General features: G+C 35.1%; 1 protein-coding gene across 1 annotated transcript in view; it reads left to right on the top strand.

Annotated features, from left to right (window-relative positions):
* Positions 1–380: 380 nt before the first annotated feature.
* The window catches only part of LOC149779835 (uncharacterized), a 217,686-nt gene continuing 212,066 nt past the window's right edge, over positions 381–6,000 (top strand). The window contains exon 1 of the mRNA XM_089936508.1: positions 381–473. The gene's annotated coding sequence lies outside the window, so the exon portion shown is untranslated. The remainder of the gene's footprint in view (positions 474–6,000) is intronic.

Here is a 6,000-nt window from a genome sequence, read left to right as displayed (position 1 = left end):
GAATAATTTCCTGGAATAAACTTTCAATAAATTTGTATTAATCAAAAGTTTCTTATACGGTTTCATTGCATTTTCAAGCGGTTTCTTGGAAACAATCATTTTTGTCCAGATTAAATTTAGTCCACCTCATTGAAAATCATTTTTATTTCATATTCTTTGAATACGAGTACCTGCACATTGAATATTCAACATTTTTTTCTGGTTCCTAGCAATTACTTCCGTTTTTTACAACGCTTATACAAAAATTCAACTTACCATTCATTAATTCACAGAAGTGGGTTTCTAGCTAGTTGTAAAGGAGACTGTTTAAAATTGTAACGCTGTACCTTTACTTTTTTATTTTCTGGCTTGCAGTCCAAACAGACACTCGCAGACCAAGATAGAATATAGATAGTGTCCATTACGATGCAGTTGATCGTTTACTGGGAAAATTCTTCATATGAACGCGTAAACAACAAGTATCTGCTTTGAAGGTAATGATTTTTATCTCTCTCTTTTTTAAATATGTGCTGTGAAGAACCTATTATACTTACAAGACAGAGGTCTGAGATAATTCGAACTTTGGGAAATACGAAACATCACAAGAATTGAAATAATATTATATTTCTAAGCAAATTAAAATTTGAATCTCAGGCATCAAATGAATATATGTTGGATCTCGATTGCGACCTACCGTTATACTCGCTTATAAGACGAATCCAAATGCAAATTGCACATATCTGTGCAGTTTGTTAGGAGTAATCAGTAGAACACACAACATAGACCCTGATCTTCGGACGCATCATGAAAGGCAGATCAAGATCTTTGTTTTTGCTTGGTTTTCTTTGCTTTTTTGCAGTTTGACTCGACTTATAAGCGAGTACATACATCGCTTGCCTAAATCAAACTGCAGACAATTGGGCCATGCGGATTAAATATAAACAGGACCAGTTATTGACTCTTAAGACAAATAATTGTCCAAAGGTATTGTGTTAGTCATGCGTGAAGCAAGGTTGCACTTTTTTAAAACACATTAGGAAAACCCAAACTTAACGATTTTTTTCATGTCAGACATTTGATTTATGTGAATTTTCAATGTGAATCTATAAGAAACGCCGTGACAAATGTAATATACCGATTTCTATTTTTTGTGTTAATTTCTTTCATGACTGTACTATTTTATAATTAAAATGGTTTATATTGACTCTAAGGAAAACCTGCCAATGACAGATTCATGAACACATAGACTTATGCACATATACATAAGAGTATCATTATGCGATGCTTATCATTTAATCTGTGAGCCAGGTGGAAGGTGTGTGGGCCATCTACTGATAACTTTATACAGGATCCTATTATTATAGAGAATAAAGTTGTAAAGTTTAGATAACCCATGCTCTCTGTCTCTGTCTCTGTCTCTCTATCTCTCTCTCTCTCTCTCTTGTCCAATTTAGTTTTACCTACATGGAAACTGGTATATCAATGACCAACCGAGAAAAAGAGAAGAGAGGTTAAACGATTGAATAGACTCTTGTGTTGGACCTGCTTGCAAGAGGTCCACGCTTTGATTGACCGGGAAGCAGCAATACAATTCCTTATTCATGTTCTTTCATTATTCAAACAAACCCTCGAGTCTGACCAGCAAGCATCATGTTTTTCTTTTATTGATTTGGGCAATATAAATGAAATTAGAGGCTCTTTTTCACTCTGACCGAAATTAGCCTAAGAACTAACTTTGTAGATGACACACCCTACGCGGAAATGAAAAGTTAAATAATGCCATCGCTATACACCTTTCTTGAGGCAAATGATGTCTCCATTCGCAATTAAAATATGTGTATCTGTGTTGTTATGCATATTATGTCAGCTGCTACATCTTTTATATGCCACTTGTTCTGCACATTTTCACACCCCGTAATGACACAAACTTTGATATTCAGTAGAATCCTGTCTAGAATCATCGTAGCTCAAGCAAAGCGTTCTTGTAGCCACAGGTCTCCATCAGAGGACTTGTCTTACCATGTCATCTCGGTACACCGGAAAACATTTAGAACTGGTTGCTCTATCCATTTCTACACAATATCATTTAGGATTTCTGTGATACATATTTATCACACATCAACCCCACACTTGTTCATAATTATGAGTTATTCTTTAAAAAACATTCATTCAGAATTCTCGGGCTCTTGTAATGGCTGATTTAAATTTTTTAGTCATTTCAGTAATAGTAAACATGGTTGACATTCTGCTACTTCGACTAACGAGTTGCAAAAAAGAAAACACGTGCCTATTGTGGAAGTTTCATAAAGCCCATTATTGTTTAACTAATCCAAAAGTTCAGTAGACTATCGAATCGTCTTACAATTTCATGGCTTCCATTGACTTATTTTTTTTTTGTGTGTGTAACTATCGACGTTAGTTCTTCTAGATTCCGTCTTACTATAACGAGCTATATCTAATTCTTATATTACATACAGATACATCATGTATACGAACATCACCGCATTAAAATTGAAAATATTGCATTCCTTATTTTAGCAAATGCTCAAGAACAAGATCAGTGCGCAAAATGGTAATATTTGTCGTTCATTTCCTATGTTCAGTCATATGCTTATTGGTATTTTCACTTCACTGCAAGCACAAGTTAGCTTCTTTAATAACCTCTTTGCACTGGGAATATCTTCAACAAACACGACAAGAAGGCAAATAACACGTTACTACCAGTCATTTAAATATGTTAGGCATGAGCCGCTTCCAGGTGTGAGGGTGCAAGGCATGGGGCATTAACATTCCGCCTTAGGTTTACCCGTGGTGCCATTTAGGGGCACAACAGGGAATCGTATATTAAAACTGTTCCTATTTTCGCTTCTTTTGTTTTCATTTAAAATTTTCATTTTGGTCTTTTAATTTTTATTGTCAGATTTCATTTTTCGACTATTTGGTTTTTCCATATTCATTTTCAATTTTATTTCATCATTTTTATTTTCAATTTTCATTTTAGTTATTCAATTTTACATTTATTAATTTAATCATCAATTATTCAGATTTCATTTCCTTTATAAATATATGGTTCTCCGCTTTCATTTGTTGATTTTGTTTTTCAATTTTCATTTGATTCAAATTTCATATTGTATTTTCATTTTTAATTTTCATTTTCAAATTTGTTTGCTTATTTCTTCAATTTTCATTTCAATTTTCGTTTTCATTTTTAGGGTATTGTTGCTTTATACATAATTGTTGTGACATATTGAAGACTGACAGAGAGAGACAGTCGAATATTCTGCTTGTAATTGAAAACGGCAATACTAATGTAACATAGTCTTTTATTGAAATTATGCAGGATGTACAGAAAGGAACTCGTGGATCGTACATGGAGTTTTTGTACTTTTTAAGAAAAGAATTTATTGTCTTTATTAAACATACGAAGGGTAGTATTCCTTACACACACTACAAACACACACAATATTACGGTTTAATTTTAGATTTTGTTGATGACGGAGAAAAACAACCCTATCCATGAACCCTTAGATCTACTGAAAAAGAGACACTATTCAAATGATTACGAGATGAAACGAAAACAAAATCTATCCTTTATAATTACCCCTCGTGTGTGATAGTATATAGGTATATTTATTGGTACAGTGTACGTAAGCAATGCGTTTGTTTTCAACGTTTGAGACATCGTCCAAGAAAAAAATTAAACACAGGAAATTTGGTTTCGGAATGGGAAATACCCTATAAATTGGACGATACGAACGAAGAAGTGTTCAAAGGCACATTTTATTTCCCTGTTTCTCAACATGCGACTACGAAAGAAGTCGACGTGTACGATATCAAAAGGATTCACAATCGAAGAACATCTAACGTGTAAATATATGTGCTCCCATGTGAAAAATGATATCCACCCAATTTCTATTCTTGGATTGCTGCCTCACAAGTCTTCTACTATAAAGTTACAAACACAATTATAGCTCCATCAGGTTTAACCTTTTTGAGAACAACAACAACGGCAACTACTGTAACTGTAGTATTGAGAACGTGTCCCTAAAAAATCAAATTGTCTTTTTCTTCCAAATCTTTTTGGAGTATTGTATTAATGGAGCACATATTGGAACCTTGAGTTTGCAACAAGGAGATAAACGACGCTGAACTAATTTTGCTGGTTATCTACCTCATAGTTCTTTCTGAAAATGTACCAACAGTAACAACGACAGTTTCGCCAACGTCAGCCACCGCTCTTCCGAGCACATAGGCAGCGCTTTTTTTAGTCCTCGTTGGAAAATCAGCTTCATTTGACAACGATTGACTCTTCCGGGACCAGAACCATCGAACTATGAATAATCAATTTACAGATGTGTTTCCCAGCAAAACAAATATGTTATTTCAAGGCCAAATTACCTAAATCCATGCAATTGGTTGACGAAGCGCATTGGGAAGTAGCTTTGGTAGAAAGCACTTTTTTCCAATGAAGTCAACAATGTGGCTGGAAAACAGATCTATTTCTAAATATTCAACAAAGCTCAAGAATACTTGGACACAAATGATGATCTAATTTATGAATCCAAAACATCATCGCCAGCGAACTCTCAATTGAATATCAATACCACGAAAATTCCTCCATGATTTCATTTTAATGGGCAATATATTGTCGATATAATTTGCTGTTTCAATCACTGTAATAAAGCACTGTAGAAAACTCGCCGTAAGTGTACTGAGCGAATACCATGACATTTATCATCGTCTTAAAATGAAATTTCCTGACAGCACAACGCTGCCTATCAGATTTTCTCCGCGTCTGCTTGTTATTCTGCACGGAAACACAAACATATCACGGCATTCAAACGATATTCACAACAACGACCGATTATACAAGTATTTTCGCAACCTGATTAACCAAAGGACTGAACTTGATGCCTCTGTGATCTGTTATCCTTGAGTACAACGTCGTAGGAAACATAGGTGACACGTCGTAGGAAACATAGGTGACACGTCGTAGGATACATATGTGTTCAGTTGCCGAGTGGCATTCCATCAGAAGTGTATTATGCCATAGCTGCTTACAGTGAAAGGTGAAACACGTATTATGTTTACCGAGACGTTGTGCATCCTTTTCCTGTCAGTAAATAGTATTTTCACAGTGTCAATATTAGTATAAAAGGTGACCTTGGGCAAATATTGCATTCTCTAGGAAAGATCATCGTAAAACTACATTTTTGAAAATATTTCTTCAGGGAATGTGAACAGATGTACCCTGCGAACCGATGTGTCGCTCAACAAAGAAGACATGGTTTTTAAGAGACATGATATTTATCAGCTTTTCGTACAGTGGCACGAATCTTAAAACCGATGGTCATTATAGGAATGCATGCTTTTAAAGAAGCAGCTATGACGAAGAAAAAACAATTCTCCAAAACGTACTAACGACCAACAAAGTCCATAGGAGACCTTGATAAAGGCAGGAAAACAATGTGTTGATTCTAATTAGAACACGTATTGACTTCTTTTGACAGTGAGCGCTCTGGAAACGATGAAAAATAGAAAAGTGGTTTCGAGGACCTTACAGATATATACCGTTTACCTCAGAAATGGCATCCATGCCAGAATGACGCCATATTAGATCATTGCTAAGTCTAGTCTGACTCCACAACGTTGTGAACCCTGAATATGCGCCCATCTTGTTTTTCTTAGCATTTTGTAAGTGAAGAGAAAGGGACCTACACAAATCCTTCCTCTTCAAAGTTGATGTTTTATTTTAATGTTTTAATTTTTTTAAATGGTACTGTCTTGTTTTTAATACTCAAAAATTAATTATCGACTTTTTCACTTCATCTCTATCGATCTATGTAAAATAGAATGCTATCTGTCATGTCCACGTATCAAATCGGAAAATATGTTTTCATCTAAGCCCCTCTTTCTCCCATATAAAGCGACGCGTTCACCAGTCTTGATACCATTCGTCGACTCGTCAGCAGCCACGTCATCTAAGTGAAGTCCTGGTGAATATGCACAGGGTATGAAACC

This window comes from Sinohyriopsis cumingii, chromosome 16 (assembly GCF_028554795.1).
Source record: "Sinohyriopsis cumingii isolate HCF-2022 chromosome 16, ASM2855479v2, whole genome shotgun sequence".
Taxonomy (NCBI): Eukaryota; Metazoa; Mollusca; class Bivalvia; order Unionida; family Unionidae; genus Sinohyriopsis; species Sinohyriopsis cumingii.
Note: the sequence above shows the minus strand (reverse complement) of the source record. Positions and strands in the feature narration are given on the sequence as shown.